The following is a 19433-nucleotide window of genomic DNA, read 5'->3' as shown; positions in this document are numbered from 1 at the left end:
CTCTCTCAACATAAAGCCCCCCAGGTGACTTACTCCATGATATTGAATTGGCTCAGATTTTGGCTAATATGGAAGAGTTCATACAGACTGAAAGTCCCCTCAATTTAAACATTAGGGAAACACAATCTGCAAAAATCTCTAGCCACGATAGAACTATATCAGAAAACATAAGTGGCGAAGCAAAGACAAGAGAAGAACCCACCAAAGAAGAGGTGAAACAATTTAGTAATACACCTTCAAGAGAACCCAGTCGGGTTGGTTTAAATATAGAGGACGTGGGCTAAACAGGAGAAATAGAAGCAAGTCAGGGTAAGGACACAACTCTTGTAGAACAAAGCCCAAATGAGCAACCGAGCTCGCTAAGAGCAGAAACGATTAGTGGAACAGTTGTTCCTCCTGAAAAGAAGAAAAACAAAATCAAAAGACTTAGAAAGGAACAACAGAGGCTGCAGAAATTAGTAAAAAGACTCATGCAAAAGATAAGGACATTAATAGGGGAAAGTTTCAGACAGAACCCCGGAAATAATGAACACAACAATTCAAAGTGAATTTCATTATATAAAGGTTACTGGGACTCAAACTGAGCCCATATTCACTCAAAATGTTAAGGAACAACATGCAACTGTCGCAGAAGCAACTGCCCAAACATAGATTATACATTTTCGTAACCTAGCTGTTCAAACGGAGTTGGTACTCTCTGACAGCACAGCCACCCAGACAAAAAGACCGACTGTCCATAATAAAAGTACACAAACTATAAGCATTCAGTCCCATAGCAAGAATACGCAGACAGATATTCAAGCCAAAGATATTATGACAAGTAGCAACCCTAGTATAGTAAATCTTCAAGAAAATCTGGCACAGGCTCGCCTTACCATAAAATGACTTGAGGTAGAAATTATCCCCCAACAAAGATACTAGGAATTATAGAGGCAATTGCAGGATATGAATGTGACAGAAAGTGAGACCTTCGAAAAATACCGAAGGGCAGAGGAAATAATTGAGAAAATGAAGATCAGATTGGAGAAAGTCATGAGTTAAATGGATACTCTTTGTTCACTATACACTGATTTTTTGGCATGCAGATCCCCTTCCAACAATTACGCTTTATTTTTGCTAGAAAGATATTTACAGCTGAAAATCAAAGCTATCAAGGCTAGAAAACCCATAGAATTTGAGGATTTCATAAAATGTTGCAAACATCATGGGGTAAAAGTATAGAGGCTATTGTGTGAATTTTATTTACACAATTTTGTATTAGAAGAAGAAACTGAAAAGAACCCCAGTCCTTTTATAGGGGATGTACAATTTCAAGCTTTTATTTCATTCGCTGTTAACCAACTAAAATGGTTAAAAGCACACAACATGTTCCAGAGGCAGGAAAATGGACTGGACCTTTGGGTTAGAGGTGAACCAAAACATCTGCTACAAATGCTGGCCAATCACAAAAGTTTGATGAAGAGGGAAGGAGTAATCAAAACTATGGGGCCTATTCAAAAAGAGATTGTCTAAAAAGGAGTAGAGTATTTCCTTTCCATTTAGGAAAGCTCCTTGGCTACAACCAAGTTCAGATGGACATTTTCCAATAACAATGTCCAAAATAGAGAACCATTCAACTATAAAAAATTTAAAATGGCTATAGAATGCTTTTTCGTTTATAGTACTCTCATCATAAGAGAAGGTCCTTATTGGCTAGGCTGTCGGTTCCACAACCCTATTATTTGGTATCCTAATGAGGGGTACAAGGCTATTTATGAACTTCTTGAAGGACAAACAGGGCACATCTTTGAAATTTTGGCCAAGAATCATGGTTTCAAACCACTTTACAACATTCCTTCTTGAGCTTATTCCTTGACTTCTCTGCACACGAACTACATGGTTTTCGTGAGGACATGAAAAAGGGTAAGCAGAGGAGTATGTTGAGTCATGGAAAAGGTATGCATATGCTATTTATTTCATCATCCTTTTCCTTTATTTATATCCCTTCTATACCTTAATATGTTAATATATCAAAGAATTATGGTAAGAATGAAGAAATCATCAGCGGTTATGATTTGGCTAAATATTACGCTCCTTTATGCAGGGACATAATAGAAGAAGACAAACGTTATTCCCTAGGAAGCAACAATGAAAATCGACCAGCTAAGAAGGAAATGCGGCAGTGGTAAAAAAATCCAAGAGTGAATAAGCAAGATCAGTGCAAGATGTCTAAAGATAGAAAAACTGTTGCGTATCCCTTAGGATAAAAATATCCTAAGGGATCGCGTTCATCCTCTACCTTTTCACCCTTTCTGTTATGTAGGGAGCTCTTCGCACTGAGAAGGGGGAGATTACTATTGAGAAATTGTAACTTTTATCACTGATTGTCGTAGTTGAGCAGAGTACGAACTTATTGTAACGCTTATGCAATGATTAATATATAAAAACAATTGTTGTTTCTTCGCATCTCCTGAAGTAATCCAGCGGTGTTCACTGGCGGCTAAGGGACCGACCCTGGTGGATTCATTTGTTGTTCCTGTATCATGCATTTATGATTCTTGCAGTGTGATGGTTTGATTGAATTTCTAATTTCTGTAATTGTATCACTTTGCTATTTCCTATTTTCCAATCTCAATGGAATTGTTTTGTATTCTACAGTAATATCGTGGATTCAGTTTATTGTTATTTCAGATCTAGTTATTTAGTCACACGTTCTATTTTGAGATCATCTACTGTAAAGAGTATTGAATACTACTGTTGAAGATCTCAAATTGAGATCATCTGCTGCTTATATTAAGAATTGCGTTTGATTGAAAATAAATCAGTTAAAAGAGTAACGAGTTATTACTACTATATTCTCGACTAATGATTGTTGTTACTTTGATGAATGTCTAATTTGGTTTCATTAAAGGATTGAGTTTTCTTTTAATTGCAATTAGAATTTAGTTGCTGCATCTGTTTACTCTTGTATTTAAGGTCTGTAATGCAGCTTAGAGACATTACTCTCTGAGTTAAATAGCCGCCACATATTGTGTACACTCTTGAAATAGAAAGACCTGCCCGGATTGATAATTAATGTGAATATAATTAGGAGTTAAAAGGCACCTTTTTATCACTCAAAAGTGTGTGCAGTCATCAAGTGAAACTCTTCAAGGGAGGCTCCGAAATTGATGCAGGCCAAAATTTTGGAGGGTGGTTGTAGCCGCTACAACACTTGGCGACACACTGGTAGAACTACAGCTTCTCTATTTTGGTTTGTTGCTAGCATAGGGCCTTGGTATTTCAAGGAGTAAGTAATCTCTATGTAGGTTACTTCAGTTTCCCCACATACCCCATGGACATGCATGGTTCACCCTTTGCCAACTCAGTAAAACACAATCAAAAGTTGAGCTTATATCTCAATGTTTCAAGTTTGGGAAGGGTAGTTTAGTTCGCGAGTTGAATATTTTCAAAGTATAAGTTTTCATCTCTAGTGTTGCTCTCCTATCAGCATGCATGGACAGTACCCTGACGGAGTCATGCAGGAACACACACATTGTTCCACTGCCAACGAGCTTGGCTAGTACCCTAGTGGAGTTGCATGCTTCACCTCTCTTCATATGATTCCTTTCTCTTTTTCCGCCTTTGTATTTCTAAAGAGAACTATGAATAGGAACTTATTTATTTTTGGGGTGGAATAGGGATCCCAACTTATTGAGAGTAGAAGAGGTTGTTCCTTCAGAGAAGCATGTAAGACCTCTAACATAGGTTTGCTCATTTATATTTTCCCCTACTTTGTTTCTACTAATTGGAGTAGCTTCAAAACACAGAGGAGAAGGCTGAGTACAAGCATGGGGTTTCCCAGTGTGGATACAGGTTCACGGTTGGACCAAAAATTCCCTTATAGACGGTTCGTATTTTTTGTCAAGACTTCATCGGCCAAAGATTGTAACCTAGCACATAGAAAATGGACAAAATACTGACCAAGTGCTACAGTGTCATAGATCTCTTCAGCTTTTAGCCACATACTCTATTCAAAAGCCAGAATGTAGTATGTGGCAACACTTATTTTTAGAAACAAAAATAGTAACATATTAAAAAAAAAAATGCACGAGAACAAAAATAGTAATCAGAATAAAACAAAGCAAAAGAAAAGATAATATGCAAAACAAACCAAATGAAACAACAAGCAGCAAGTAGACTATGTACAAGGCATGGGAATGGCCTGACTTACTAAACTAATGTTTGAGGACTTGGCCATTTAACAGGAATATTGTGAATCTTCTCGTCAAGTGATTGCAAATGATATGTGTGTGAGGCAAGTTTCTCGTGGACGAGTGCCGGTCCATTGGGCTTCAATACTGGAACCTAGAAGCATTCAAAAAAATCTTCAAGTGAAGACAACACTACTGTCTCAGGTACTATGTGCAACATGGGCTCAGATGATGGCACGGGGTAATTTTTTTTACTCCAAGAAGGGTTCAAGTTTTTGAAGTCAATGCGTAAGCAGATCTTCCTAGATTTCTTATGTGTAGGATTTGAATTAGAAAACTGAGTATGATGAATGAACTTTGCAAGTAATCCAAACACTTAAAATGTTAGTCAATATTTTCGGCAAAAGGAGGAAAAACAACATGTATGTGTTACATGTTCTTTGCAAGCAGTGGCTTTTGTCCTCCTTTATCTGGAATCTTACGTTGGATTGCTTAGGGGAAATGGGTACTCAGGTCATCGTCTACTCGTGTAGACCCATCTCGGTACTCATTGATCAAGGAGTCAATTGTTGGTTGCTGCTGTAGTGTGTAACTTGTACTGAGATTGGCCATCCTCGGATCATAGTGGGTTCCGAGGCTGCTTTATTCGTTCATGGTGTTGGTCCTTCGTGTGTTTAGCACGAGTGCTTCAGCATCATAGTTTGTGACTTTGGTCTTCAAAAATCTTGAAATCATGCATGGTTCATTATTTTGGATGGATAAGATACACTCAGTCCTTGAGCCATTATGTGTTCCTGGTTTGCCAAGACTCATGGCCCACAGCTTGTCTGTACATGGACCGTTTGGTGTACTGGTAGTGCTACTACTACCGCTATTGCTACTACTACTACTAATATATGTATATATACAAGTTTCATTATCATCAATTGGGTGAGGAAGGACTTCCAACTACTTATCTGACAACGTTGAAGTAGGCCATGCAAGATAACACTCCAATGTATTTTACAGGAGGCAATTTCTAAACATGATTTTTGTGAAGGCCAATGGTTTGTTCTCATTGTCAAGGGGAGTGACATTGTGTTTCATATACCTCTCAGATAACACCCAGATTTGTTTGCATCTGCCCTTGTACGGAAGCCACAGGTGAGACCAGTCTCTGGCAAAGTATCCATTTAACTTGTTGGACAAGTCTCTGCTGAGCAGCAGACCATATGCTTCTGGTATGTCCAAAACAACTATGTTGATGCACTGGTGGACTTGATTGTCATGAGATAGTCAGCTGATTATGTCTTGTAGTTCACCAATGGATGGTACTAATGTTCTATAAAGTTGGATGATTCTCGAAGATGTTTCGTTCCATCGTGCATTGATCTTCTTAGCAATGGAGAGCGACATGACATTAACTGCCGCGCTAGAATCAACCAAAGAGTTGTGGACATTATAGTTGAAAACTTCGAATGAAAGCAAGAATGGGGGGCAACCTGAGTTTTATTCTTCCATCCAGAGTGTATTGAGCATAGTGGATAGTGATTCGGGAGGTGTGCATGCTCCCTTGCTGGTAGAGCTTGCGTTGTATGTTTCTATTTGTCTTAATGGACGCAACAAGATATCTTGCTGGCTCTGGACTTTGGCTAACTCGAACAAACTGATGTTTGTTCGAGTTTTCTTCATGTCATAGACTATGTTGTAATCCAGAGGTGGTAGACTCATCGAGGTGTCTGGGGTGGAACGAATGCTCATGATGTCTAGCGAATTGATCTGCAACTTGCTGCTCATGGATGTGTTCTTATCTGCCACTGTCTTCCCCAAATTTCCTTTTTTTTATTGCTTTCAGGTAGTTGGTGGATCAGCCTTCTTTATCAGCGGTCTCAATTTCTCTTTCATCTCCTCAAGTTTTGGGGTAGCCCCTTTACTCCTAAGATTGTAACAATCATTTTTCTTTTGGGGCTGCTTCTCAATGTTCATCTTCAAGACTACTTGCGAGCACTGATATGTGTTCACCACATGCCGAGACCTTGGTGCTTCATCAGGTGTAACCTATTCGCTATCATCAGTGTCTTCTGGCTGCTCCTATATATCACCATCCACATCAAGTGTATGATTACAGAAATAGGTAACAGCTCGCTTCCAATCTGAACAAGAGTTCTCAGGGTGAAATTCTTCATGGAAGGAACAATACTTAGGATCAGCGCATTGATCGAATTGGAACATAAGCTTCTACGCAAATTTGGAATCGAACAAGCTATCGCTTGATGAGTCATTTGATGAACTGCTTACCTATCTCTATCTGGGAAGATGACTGTTCACGGATGTATCCGTCTTTCGTTGCTTGAGTTTGGACATTTCGCTGGTAAAGTTATTGACCAGGCGAGTGAGGGTTTCAATATCAGTTTCTTCCTTGTCTCTGCCCTTGCTTGTTGTTTCTTGGGGCTTTTTTCTTGCATCCTTGGAGTCTTTCACTGATTTTTCATCCTTCATGACTCTAATGGCACTCAAGTCTTTCTCAACAACAATAACCTATTCGTAGCTTTCTAATAGTGTTGGCTTCACAGCTCGCTTGATGAATTGTGCAATGGTGGTTGGAAGTGCAGATGTGTAATAGTCGATAGTGATGGAGTCAAGAGGCTTGGTGTCTACTGCAAAATTATTCAAGATACTCATAAACCTCCAATTGAAATCTTTCACTTTCTCTTTTCCCTCCATCTTGAGGCTTCCCAATTCTTTGAGTAGCATGGTTGTGGTCTCGTCATCAGCAAAATTTTCAAGGAACATACGTTTGAAAGAACCACAATTCTGTATAGAGTTGGGTGGAAGGCTATGATACCAAGCAACTGCCTGACAGTCTGAGGTACATGCAAACAATCTATATGCTACGTCATCATAACATACCTCAAGGGTCTGCAGCTATAGGTAGAAGTTGTCTGAGTGGTCTTCTACCTTCACCACGCAGTTAGGGTTAAACTTGATGTTCATTCTCTTCGCTTGCTTTGCCATCTTGTGTAGAACATCTGGGAGCCAATGGTCCTTGAGTCATTCGTTCAAGATTTTTTTTGGCCATCTCTTCATCTTCTTTGTCCTCTTCATCTTCTTCCTCTCTGTTCGCATCTGATGGTTATGGATCTGAGTCTGTCAGTTTGTCTCCACCTCCACCTCCTCCACTACCTTCCCCTCCGACTCCTACATCAGAGTTTGATCCCAAGACCAGAAGAGCTCTATGTTCATCTTCAAAGAATATTTGAGGTTCCTATCTGTCTTCAATAGCTTCTGCCAACCCTTCCAGAGTAGCAAGGACTACTTCTTCCATCAATGATACAAAAACCCTTGTGGGAGTGGCTTTTGGCTTCTTCAATGTGTGTGGAAGATACTGTATGCCTCGGATCAGTCCCACTGCTTTCTTGAACTACTGAGTGATGAAACATATGAAGTGAAGGTGTTGATATGAAATCTCGTGTTCAATTATTAGACGTGAGGAGTAACCAACTGTCAAGTCGTGAGAGAGGGAGTGTGAGTTACTTCCTTGACCAGATAGTTGATGAATGAGTGTGAGAGGAATTTCAGCCATGTACAACTAGCTTCCCTCCTTCTAGTACCAAAAATATTGATGTTGCTAGACTTGCCAACATTCATGGGATCACCCTGGTATGAAGTCAAAACTAGACCTCACACCATTTGGTGTGGGGGTCCCATCTAGTATGATGGCCTCGTTGCCATTATCTTAAGGATTTGCCTCAACTCTTGCTTGAAAGCACAAGAGAGTGGTTTGCTTTGTCTTAAAGAAGTCAGGTTCATGTGCCTGGTGAGTGTAAGTGTAATTGTGTCAATGGTTCTTTCACTGAGAGGGGAAAAAGGTGAAGATGAGTTCCAGGTAGAAAGGGATCAGTCCCAACTCGGCTAGGAACACACAACACAAAGGACATACATAGCTTCTGGTGGAGCAGTCCACTCATATGCGGCAGTCAGAACATAGAAGGTAAGATAACATGTACAACACTCACGGATCAATCTCAGACGAGTGCAACAGTTGTTACAGCAAGGTTCATGTGAAAGGTCTTTCTGATGTTCGACAGAGTAGTTGACATGGATGGGACAACATTAACAACATATATAACAAATTTCCGTTAATAGATTATGCATTACAACAAAATAATCAGTGCATATGTAGAACACATGGTTAAAGCAACATGCATTACAAGTATTAAAGATTAGTCTTACAACAAATACAATACATTTGTGAAAATGTGCTGGCCTGTTGACAGGCTTCTGAATTATACGAAAGTTCCAAGACACATCGTTGCACCATACATCACTAACCCCATCAGTGGGGAATTGGAGCCACTACTTACTCCTCAAAGAAACGATTACAGACTCTCTTGGCTATGTGGGAGGATCTGAGGTGAAAAGTATTTTCATGCACGAATGAGGGGGGTATTTATAGCCAAGGGTGAAACTGACCTTTGACTACCCTCATGACCGTTTGAGTTCCATGATGATCGTTTGACTTCCATGACCTTCCGACTTACTTGACTCTATGTTCAACAAGTGGGTCTCTTGGACATCCACGTTACATCACATTGATTGAAAACAAGCCCATAGTGGAGATGTGGGCAACATGCCTCATGACTTCACATGACAATGTTGGTACATTTGTGTACTGCTAGAGTGCATGTCGAGCTACAGTGCCATTGAGTGATGGATGTCTTCATGGTGTATCATAGCTTCATCTCCACATGGCGAAGTTCAAGTATTCTTTGATGGTCATTGGTTCGATTGATGAATCTCTACCATGTTGTTCCTTGCTTTCATGTTGGAAGGCTTGACAGACTCACTTGTTCGCGAAGGTGCATGTTTGTCACATTCATCCACTTTTCATGCTTCGTTCGTTCGTTCGTTGGTGAACCTGTCCATCTCCATGTGCTCCCTTCATTCATCCCGTTCGTCATCTTGGTATGTTTGTTGGTGTACCTGTACCTATAGTCACTCACAACGAGACAAAATCAAATCCAAAACCTCTTAGTCTAACATGACACATGATCATTTGAATGTAGGTCACTAGGAGACCCAGTAGGGCTATGATGCGGGATGATGGCTCTAGGCAATTGCTAATGAAAACTGTGCAAGAGTCACTGAGGGATGGAGACAGACAATATGAGTCGATAGTGACTATCTACAAGGTCTAGCTCGACTGGGAGGAAAAATTGTGCAAATTTTGGGAGGGACAGTTCGGGCTGCAAGAGGGCAAGATAGACATGCTTTGTACATTTTTTGAAATGAACAATTAGTATGGGTTGGACAACTAGATTTGTGCAATTTTCTAGAGGAATGGGTCGGGCTGTATGAAGGGTTAGTAGGCATGGATTACACAATTTTTCTGGGGAATTTCCTGGGAGACTAGTAACCAGAACTGCACAATTCCCACAGGGAATTTCCAATTGGCTACTGGGGTCACTGGCAGCTAGAACTACGCAATTCCTAGAGGGAACTACCAGTTGGCTGCTAGGGTCACTGATACCTAGACTTGTGTAATTCCCAAAGGGAACTTCTAGTTGGTTGTTGGGGTCACTGGTAGCCAGACTTGCGCAATTCCCAGAGTGAACTGCCAATTGGCTGCTGGGGTCACTGGAAGCAGAGACTGTGAAATTCCTCAAGGGAATAGGCAGTCTAGTGCTCAGAGCTGCTGGGTGGGATAATTGCACTAACGCTGGAAGGTTGGCCTGTTGATCATCTCTGCACAATTTCTGAGCTAAGATGACTGATGGGCAGCAAGAGACTTTCTCATGAGCATTGTGCAATTTTTGAGATGAATAGTCAATCAACTATCCAGGTGGCTAGCATGAGTGTTGCTTGAGTTTCTTGTGGAGAGCGCTACTTGAAGGAACTAGCTTGGTGCTTTTGCAATGTTCTGGTTGACAGTCGATCAATTCGAAAGTAGGGTGATGGTATAGCTATTAGTGAGGAGTTTGGTCGTCAAAACTTCAGCAAAAATGACTAAGTGTGTGAACAATAGAAAGTTGCATAGGTGGTCATATCAACACACACATGTTCAACATGACTCACCGATGGTGCAAGCGACAAACATGACAGTAGTGATTGATGGTTCATGATCGAGACGATGCTTGTGCTACAGTGAATGTGACTCCATGTGTGAGTGCGACAGATGATTACATGGTGAACACAACAAACACAAACGAAGCAAAGACTTTGAGCATAACCAGAACACGGTCACAAGCATGAATTAGACACCAACATGCAGAGACTTGAGTGTAATAAACAAGCAAGGGGAATGTAAAGACTCACACTAGCCCATGGAAGGAACCCGGGTGTGTGCAGTCATCAAGTGAAACTCTACACGGGAGACTCCGAAATTGATGCAGGCCAAAATTTTGGAGGGTAGTTATAGCCGATACAATAGGAAGTTATAGACTTGCGCATAGAACCAAATCCATAGATAATACATAAAAGATCTCAAAACCTAGATAACTCTACGCACTGGTGTTACAGGGAAAAGTGTCTATGCAGAACTACTAATCCCACTATGGCTAGTGGCTACCTTAGAAACAAACAAAGTAAAGACTACTTTCGTTTTCCTTTATGAGAGATAGATGAGAGAAGAATAAAGGAGACCAACCTTTGTCTTGCGCTTGTCTCCTCGCTTGATTCCTCTCTCTTTTGATAGTCCTTTGCTACTTGCTTCCTTGTATACCCAACTTCACAGAGTACCTGTAGAATGAAAGAAGCACAATACTTTACGAGAACATAGATCTATTATCATAAACAATCTAGGATCAGATGTAAATTGACCATACAAATGCATAAAACATAAATCACACAAGAGTATGGAGGAAAACTTGAATAGCTTTATTGATAATCAAGAAAGAGCCAAGAGAGTTACAACTAGTTGTTCTAACCCAGCATCATCCTCTCAGCAAGAAGTCGTTCTTCACCTCATGAAAACCTTAGATCACCCAACACTATGATGTTGCCTCAAGAAACCAACAACAATTCCTTACAAGATGCAAAATTCTAGCCTTTGGATCTCTGGGATGAGGGATCCATATATAGATGTCTGTAAGGGAGATGAGTCAGCTTGTGATTTGATTAGTGTCTTCCCCCTGATAGTTCTTGCTTCCACTTGGAGATTGATAATCTCTTACTCATCCCTGGTCGAATTTAGAGAGGCAAGTGTCACAGGAGAAGTTTCTGGAAGATTCCATGCTTCTCCACCTCGCGGATTGACACTGTCATTTGTCTCTTCTCGCCCATCGCACCCCATAGAAGGGCTTTTTGAAATTCAACGCACCTACTGTGTGTATTTAGGTGAGATGCAACGCACTTTTCCTATGGAGCAGGTGAAATGATCCAGTTTTGACCAATTCTGAGTAGTTTTTTATGGAGAACTTCTAGGAGAAGCTGTAATCAATTGACCTTGTTCATTTAGGGGTTGGAACAACAATTTTAGGGACTTAGGAGCCCTTGGTTTATGGAAATTTATGCTTGGGGTTGTAGTGCCCAAAAATGTCTATAACAGTTGCCCCCTAAAGCATGAGGTCGTTAATCTTTTTTGATGTCGGGTGAAATGCTTTATCATGAGGATCCGAAGTTCTTTCAAGCTGGAAGGAGACCTGTAATAAGATACAATACAATACATTATCTTCATAATATTTTCATGATCTGGCTGAGGCGGGCATTCCCATGCTCAGCTTTATAAATTCACTTTCATGTACATGAGACAGACAATCGTCTGAGTGTAGACTGATGATTCTGGTAGAGCCATCATCCCATAGATTGGATGATTATCTATGCAGCAATGATGTACATTTGATGTCTTTATTTCCTGAATATATATCGCAGCCCGGATGGATGAAACTAGATCCGGGGTCTTCAATCTCGTTCGAACTTCACTCAAAGTACAAGTCGATCCACGTGAGAGATGTTCTAGAGTCGAACACGGAAAGACACCGCCTGATTACCAGCCAATGATGTAAGCTATTAACAGGTGCGAGAGGAATCGCCGATAATGATAATGATCCTCAAGGTACTATAGTACAATTCACGTGGTGTGAATAAAGGACTTGGCATCGAACACCACGCAAAATCTTTCGGTCGAAGGTCATTGATGTAAACCTGTCGCCGGAAGTGAGAAACTTGCCATTGAGGCACGCAAGCTTCAAAGTACTGAACGGGGTGTTCCTAGATCGACTTCTTGGATAATGAGTTTATGTTGACAAGAAGCGATCCATCATAGGCAGACCTTAATGAATCCCACATCAATGACACAGAATGGAGCAAATGATTTTAATGGAGGTGAAAACGATCTGGTGATATAAGGTTTAGGGTGGCGGTCATGCAAGAATGAAGCGAAAATGTATTGCAGCGGGTGAGACACAGGTGAATTCTCTGAGTGACTTCTCTTGAACATATCGGCGACATTGGCATGATGGATTGGTAGCATTAACCCCAAATGTGGATGGTGTGATGTGACCATGGTGATGTGACCGGTGAATAAAACAACCCAACCCGACTTGGATGCGGAGTGAAAGTGTCATGTTCAAGAGCGACTTGCTACCGAAAATGTTTCTTCAAGTTTTCTTCCCAATTTTTCCCCGGTCATTGCTGACCAGTACCTCTTTATTTTTTTCAAGCTTGAGGAGGATAAAATATGCTTGTTCTATAATTTTCCCTTCGGGCAAACCCATCGCTATGTTTTAACGAGCCTAGTGATAGTGAAACTCGTTCTAGTCTGTTATGGACAAGTTTGTCGCTATTAGGTTTTAACGAGTTTAACGACAAAGATAACTCGGTCCTTTTCAATTTTAGAGAGTCTGAAAAGGGACGTAAAGGAAACTCCAAAAATCCTTTTTCGTCATCTAATTCCTTAGGTCCGAAAAAGTATAAAACAATACAGAAGGGATGAATTTTCGGTACTTTTATTGAGCCGAACAAAACAAGCGCTCGATCTTTTTGTGTAATAATCCCTCAGGTCCAAAAAGATTAAAATCTAGAGGAGGGATAGCACTTCCGGTCACTTTAACGAGCTGGAGAGGCCAATGGCTCGGCAATATTTTCATATTTTACGAGTCAGTTGAAAAGAGCTTAAAGGAGACTCGTTTTTTGAGGAACGAGTGATAAATTCGGGTAGCAGCTGATTCCAGGTAAGGTTTGGAATTTCCCAATCATGATAGTGTTACAAGGATGGCTAACAGGATCACTCTTCGCAGCTGTTCCTCAAAAGGGGTAAACAATCAAGTGGAGGTGAATGATCGGCCAATACAGAGTGGACGTGATGATGAGAACACGACCAAGGCTTTAAAGGCTGAAGTACTACATTCACAATGGTTATTTACCGGGAATTAGTTCATTTTTTAATGAGCTTAAACGCGGGGAGAAACATTTTCTCATGACTTATGTTTATTTTTTAACGAGCTTGAACTATGTGTTAAAACTGCTCGATTAATCCAGTTGTATAATAAGAATTTTTCATATATAAAAACGACAATATTTCAAAGCTTTTCCCCACATCCTTTCTTTATGCAAGTTAGGAAACGACCAATCCTACGAGTTTAAAGGGTTAGAGGACCTACAAATTTAAAAAATAAATGGTCGCTCTTCGCTTGCGTGCCAAAAGGTTTGCATGCCCCCAGGTATAAAACAAAGTTTCAAGGTCACCCCTCAATCTACCGACAAAACATTTGTTTTGTCGGGAAAGGTTTACCTCTTTCAGGTTACCAAAGATTGTTTTATCTGCAGTGCAAACAAAACATTTCTTCGGCGATGCCTACCCAAATAGACAAAGGCGAGTGGCGCAGACGCCTCCACCCACATAACTTTGACAAGGGAATCTTATTCCAGTATAACCCCCTTTTCCAATCACGGACGGGAGTTTTAGGCTAGTCATATATCTCTCGCGGAAACCTATCCTATACCTGAAGTTTTCCTGCCGAATCAGACCAGGGTGCATGCCCCCTGGGTTTCAGTCATGTCCCCCGAATCACTCGCGCTCATCAGGTGGACGGACTGGGGATTGATGAGACATTCCTTGCGTGAAAAGACCATTCAGGTATGGTATATGACTATTTGCTATGCGTGAATCGGGGAATGAAAGCTGGTCTACGAGCTTAACCACTCTTCCTTCGTGCGGAAAACACATTACTCTAAAGAGTGATGAGACAATGGCTCCCATGGAATAAATATAGTCTCATCCAAGGAGTAGATTATAATCCAGGGGTACTTGGAGTACCATTACGTTCATTTGAACGGTTTTCCCTCTCAATGTTATGGGCACATTGGGAAGGATCCCTAACGGTCGACTGGTTCCTTTGTCAAAGCCTGTTAGATTTCTCATCTCAGGCAAAAGCGATGGCAAACCAAGCGCTTTCCAAGCAGTCGAGGAAAGGATACTCACAGAAACCCCTTCATCTATGATGGTACTGGCCATAACCATTCTATATACTTGAGCAATGATTCGGAATGGTACACTAGCCGGTAAACAGGGTCTGCCTAGCTGATTCCAGTCGAAGGAAACAACTAGGTTGCTTGGAGGTGGGGCCGAATAGACGGCCGGGTACGACTCTGACGAACTTCCTTCCTGTGGTAAAGGAATGGGTAAATTGCCCCCATGTTCATCAGAGTCTGTGTTTACGAAAAGAATTTGGACGGTGTCATCCTTGTTCTCTTCGGTGACCGTATCATCTGAGGAAGGAACCTCTGAAGGCAAGACCGGGTCAACTACCGCCTCGACCTTTTGACTTTCGTCTGGTATGGGTTCAGATGGTTTATCTTCAATGATAGACGCTTCGGCTGACCACCTGGGCGGGTCAGCCGAATTTTCAACTAGTAACGGACTCGGCAAGAGTTTCTTATATCCAGGAGGAAGTTGTAACGGTGAAACCGGACGATCGTCCAAAACTCTTTTAGCCTCGTCTAAGAAGGGACAACGGTGGATGGCGTGATCACCTTCACACAGTTTACAAGGAAATTTGAACTTTCCTTTTTTTCCAGGAGCTTCACTTTCACTAGTCGACGATGTGTTTTCAACATGATCATCAGAGGTTGACAACACTAGGTTGTGCAAACGAGGAGACCAGTCCCTTAAGATCCGAGGGATGCAGGGGAAATCTCTATGATAGTGGTCTCCTTTGCAAATGACACATGGAGATTTAGGACTGGTCGGTGCAGTGTGTGGATTATCGCTAGACGACGCTTGGTTGCCCCTTTTCGCCTTTGGCTCCTTCTTCTTCTTATCTTTCTTCTTCTTTTCCTTCTTCTTCTCAGGTACTTGATTTTTGGCTTTATCAGCCTCATCAAGCGAAGAGGAAGGAGGAGAGGAAGAATTGGACGAAGTAGAGGGTTGGGGGGTAATTCTGGAATTGTTTAGTTGCTGACTCGATTGTTCAGGAATTGCGGTGTTCTGAATGACGGAGGTTGAGAAAATCCATACGGGCAAGCCGACTCTCAGTCCTGGAAGCGACAATGTGGCCATATGGGGTGCACCAACATCTCCCCAAGAGGAGAAGGGACTAGGATTTCCTCCAAGGGGAACTCCTTGGTTGGTGGGCTCCATTTTCTCAACCTAAGACCAACATAGGAAAGGTGAGGATTATTCCGTTTAAAATAAATTTTAGATGCTTTGACACAACTTGTTTTTTCAATTTTAAAGAGTCGAGAAAAAACAAAAGATGACTCTAGTCACCTTCGATTTTTAATGAGCCTGAAGTGACAAGTGCTCAGATGGACCTTTTCTGTTAAGGAGTCTGAAAAGGAACGAAAGGGACTGCTCTGGAAATCTAGGCAAAGGGATTACCAAACCAATCGCAAAACTGCAGAATACTTTTTACGGTACGACAGTCAATCTTCTCGAATGATGTGTCCAGTGCATTGCAATCGATAGGGCGGCAGACACGGCTTCCTATGGATAGAGGATTAAACCTATTGTGGTCTCCCAAAATATACTCGACGGTACGTGGGAGCACAAGTCCGTACTGGCACTTATCATCTCAAAGTGGAGGAATCACCCAACTAACAGTGAAAGCAACAGTTACCAGGCTTTACGACGTCGGAATACGTCTCTAGCCTAGACTTCTAGATGTTGTACGTTAGGTTCCAAAGCGTTGTTAGATTCATTAAATTTATTTTATAGTTGATCTTGCTTAAGAAATTTTCCTTTCAGGTTCACCGCGTGATGTAGATGTACAATTCCTAAAATGTAATCTAAGATGATAAACAGTCATTTTATCTTCTTTGTGCAATGAAAATCCTAGCTACTAAGGAAAGAGAGATGGCATTCTTTCAGCAAAGAGCATAGAGCACACACTATATGCACTACCCTAAATCAAACCAATCAAACAGTCTAAATGCAAATGCACATGCATGTATTTGTTTTCAGCCTTCTTAATATGTGAATGATAAAAGAAAGCTAATGCGCAAATCTGAATTATTTTCCAAAGCGACAATTACTAACAAGTTTCTTTTTCAAAATCAAAATGAAGACAATGACAACACTTTGCGATTTGGAAATGAAAACTTGCTTTCGACACTAGAAAAACTACTAATTCAGATCAAATACAATAGTAACAGGGTAATCGACTATCCATAACAATCAGGTCCTCTTCTATGACTGAAAACGACACTTGCGACACTTATAAATCAAGAAACGATAGCACAATTACGTTACTTATTTGTAAGGGAGAATTGAAAATGACTCAAAAAATACTTAAAAACATTTATAGTTCTTTGCACAATGGAGGCGGAATAACAGCAAGGAAAGGGGTTTCAAACAGAGGTGTACTAACTACAGGAAACAAAACTCCTGAATAGATTTGAAAAGAGTGAACACAGAAACCAAAATTCAGGAACAAGGCCTTGTCTGATCAGCGCACCTGTAACACAGTGAATTTGAAATGCAGCGCACCTACTACACTCGGGAAGTGTGCTGAATTTGAGATTCACAGAACAGACAGTGCGCTGGACCAAGGACGAGACTTTGATTAGTTTCCGGGTCACAGTTTGCAGTTCAGTTCAGGGATTTTGGCCGAGCAAGTGGTAATCAGTAAATCAATCACAGAGGTAGATCTAAGGAGGTTACTAGAGCCACCGCAAGGGCAATTAGAGAGTTTGTAAATCAATTGTTTAATTCATAAGCAAAACCCGAAGATTGACTGAAGCGACATTTATCTACTTTGCATTTGCATAGCAAATGCAGTTCGAAGGCTACCTGGCTCAACTTCAGGCTCCATCTGTAAGTTTATAAAGTGAACAAATGTAGATAAACAAACAACCTAGTCGCTCCCCAGCGGAGTCGCCATTTTGTTACAGGGAAAAGTGTCTATGCAGAACTGCTAATCCCACTAAGGCTAGTGGCTACCTTAGAAACAAACAAAGTAAAGACTACTTTCATTTTCCTTTATGAGAGATAGATGAGAGAAGAATAAAGGAGACCAACCTTTGTCTTGCGCTTGTCTCCTCGCTTGATTCCTCTCTCTTCTGATAGTCCTTTGCTACTTGCTTCCTTGTATACCCCGCTTCACAAAGTACCTGTAGAATCAAAGCAGCACAATACTATATGAGAACATAGATCTATTATCATAAACAATCTAGGATCAGATGTAAATTGACCATACAAATGCATAAAACATAAATCACACAAGAGTATGGAGGAAAACCTGAATAGCTTTATTGATAATCAAGAAAGAGCCAAGAGAGTTACAACCAGTTGTTCTGACCCAGCATCATCCTCTCAGCAAGAAGCCCTTCTTCACCTCATGAAAAGCTTATATCACCCAAAACTATGATGTTGCCTCAAGAAACAAATAGCAATTCCTTACAAGATGCAAAATTCCAGCCTTTGGATCTCTGGGATGAGGGATCCATATATAGATGTCTGTAAGGGAGATGAGTCAGCTTGTGATTTGATTAGTGTCTTCCCCCTGATAGTTCTTGCTTCCACTTGGATATTGATGATCTCTTACTCATCCCTGGTCGAATTCAGAGAGGCAAGTGTCACAGGAGAAGTTTCTGGAAGATTCCATGCTTCTCCACCTCACGGATTGACACTGCCATTTGTCTCTTCTCGCCCATCACACCCCATAGAAGGGATTTTTGAAATGCAATGCACCTACTGTGTGTATTTAGGTGAGATGCAACGCACTTTTCCTATGGAGCAGGTGAAATGATCCAGTTTTGACCAGTTCTGAGTAGTTTTTCATGGAGAACTTCTGGGAGAAGCTGTAATCAATTGACCTTGTTAATTTAGGGGTTGGAACAACACTTTTAGGGACTTAGGAGCCCTTAGTTTAAGGACATTTATGCTTGGGTTTGTAGTGCCCAAGAATGTCTATAACAACTGGGCACCATATGTTCTCCCGACTTGATCTAAAATTTGTGGCACTATCTAAATTTGTTTCTCGCTTTCTTTTGTCTTATTTTATAGCCATGCTTTCTTGATTAGATACCTCATTCACATGATCCATGGTTTCTTAATACCTAGGTCTATTACCTTGGGTTTTTAACAACTATGTCAAAATCAGCTCCTAGTTCCTCGGTACACTCCCTTATTTTCCATTGAGCGAGTTCCAAACCATCTGACAATCGTTTTTGTTTTCCAATGCTCTGTTTTTGGTAGTTCCATCCAAAATATCCTTCACAACTACTATTCCTTCAAAACCGAAGGACCCAACAATTCATATTACTTGTTCAATTTGATTTCCTCAGCTGACATGGTCATTGATTTTGCCTTTCACTTCCCAAACAACTGGTTCATTCAATTTTGGTATGGCACTGGGCATGTTGTGTCTCTGCAACCTTTCTTGAGATTGCGAGCTTTCTCCATCTCTGTAAAGATCATAGAATTTGAAAATATCTTGAGTCTTCTACAGTTATGTGAAATGATTCCTTTTATTTAATACATAATGGCACTAGGAGTACTTCATTTTCTCATTTGGAAAGATTGCAGAGAAAATCCATCACTAAAATAATATTCTCCACATATGAATTAGTATAACACAGTTTTGTCGACCTTAACTGCTTTGCATGAGTGAGCTCCTTGTGTTCTGAGATTAATTTAAGTGTTTGTAGGATTTAGCAGAGGTTTCGACATTTATTAGGGCTTTAAATATTGATAGAATAGCCACTAAATATATCTTATTCTTCCTAATATGTCCTTAACACCAAATATGGGCTCAACATTCAGTGTCGATTGAGGGATCAAAGGTTGGGGATTGGTTTAACTATTTTTTCAAACCCCTAAAGGATGCTGGCCCAACTCGTTAG

This window comes from Pinus tabuliformis, chromosome 7 (assembly GCF_031772625.1).
Source record: "Pinus tabuliformis cultivar Carrire ecotype Pingquan chromosome 7, CPIR1, whole genome shotgun sequence".
Taxonomy (NCBI): domain Eukaryota; kingdom Viridiplantae; phylum Streptophyta; class Pinopsida; order Pinales; family Pinaceae; genus Pinus; species Pinus tabuliformis.
Note: the sequence above shows the minus strand (reverse complement) of the source record.